Raw genomic sequence first — 1,741 nt, 5'->3', positions numbered from 1 at the left:
TCAGTCTACTCACCATCATCAGTAATGAAAGTCATCAACAGTGCTATCAAGCAGCACTTGCTCAGCAATAACTTGCTTACTGATGCCCAGTTTGAGTTCTGCCAGGGCCACTCAGCTCCTGACCTCATTACAGACTTGGTTCAAACATGGAGAAAAGAGAGCTGAACTTCCAAGGTGAGGTGAGAATGACTGCCCTTGACATCAAGGCCACATTTGGCCAAGTTTGGCATCAAGGAGCCCTAGCAAAACCGGAGTCAATGGGAATCAGGGGGAAAACTCTCCGCTGGTTAGTGTCATGCCTAATACTAAGGAAGATAGTTGTGGCTGTTGGAGGTCAGTCATCTCAGCTCCAGGACATCACTGCAGGAGTTCTTCAGGGTAGTGTCCTCAGCCCAACCATCTTCAGCTGCTTCATCAATGACCTACCTTCCATCAGGTGGTCAGAAGTGGGGATGTTTGCTGATGATTGCACAATGTTCAGCACCATTCGCGACCACTGATACAGAAGCAGTCCACGTCAGAATGCAGCAAGACTTGGACAATATCCAGGGCTGCCAAGTGGCAAGTAATATTCGTGCCACACGAGTGTCAGGCACTGACCAACCCAACAAGAGAGAATCCAACCACCACCCCCGATATTCAATGGCATTACCATCACTGAATCCCCCATTATCAACATCCTGGGAGTTACCATTGACCAGAAACTGAACTGGACTAGCCATATAAATATTGTGGCTACAAGAGGTCAGAGGCTAAGAATCCTACGACGAGTAACTCACCTCCTGACTCCACAAAGCCTGTCCATCATCTACAAGGCACAAGTCAGGAGTGTGATCTCATACTCCCCATTTGCCTGGATGAGTGCAGCTCCCACAACACTCAGGAAACTTGACACCGTCCAGGACAAAGCAGCCTGCTTGATTGGCACCACATCCACAAACATTCACTCCCTCCACCACTGACGCACAGTAGCAGCAGTCTGTACATCTATAAGATGCACTGCAGGAATTCACCAAGGCTCCTTCAACAGCACCTTCCAAACCCATGACCACTGTCATCTAGAAGGACAAGGGCAGCAGATAGATGGGAAACCACCACCTGGAAGTTCCCCACTAAGTCACTCACCATCCTGACTTGGAAGCATATCGCCATCCTTTCGCTGTCCCTGGGTCAAAATCCTGTAACTCCTTCCCTGACAGCACTGCAGGTGTACCTAAACCACGTGGACTGCAGCGGTTCAAGTAGGAAGCTCACCACCAACTTCTCAAGGGCAACTAGGGATGGACAATAAATGCTGGCCCAGCCAACAAAGACCACATCCCATGAATGAATAAAAAAGGTCCCCCAAACCTCGTCCCCCCCACACCAATTTAAATGGTCACCCTCAACCTTAGTTCCCTTCGTGGCCTTGCCCCTCTCTACTTGTAGCATCTTCCAGTGTTATACCTGGAAGACTATGAAAGCAATGTCCCCTCTAAGCCACGCAGCAACCCAAAAGTTCCCATGCAGAAGGCGGTCCCTTTAGGTTACTGGGCATGCGCAGTCTCAAAACTTGAACAAATGGCTCATGCACGCCAGAAATAATTTTAAAAGTACGTTGCTATGAAGAAATTTAAATACAATTGCTGTTCCTCCTGCACTGTTTCGCCAATTCTTGCCTTCAGCTATTTCTTTCCTAAAGACCTCCATTGCCTGTTTTCAGGCTTTTATTAAAACCAATCCTTGACTAAAATTTTAGTCA

This window comes from Cetorhinus maximus, chromosome 4, assembly GCF_964194155.1.
Source record: "Cetorhinus maximus chromosome 4, sCetMax3.hap1.1, whole genome shotgun sequence".
NCBI lineage: Eukaryota > Metazoa > Chordata > Chondrichthyes > Lamniformes > Cetorhinidae > Cetorhinus > Cetorhinus maximus.
Note: the sequence above shows the minus strand (reverse complement) of the source record.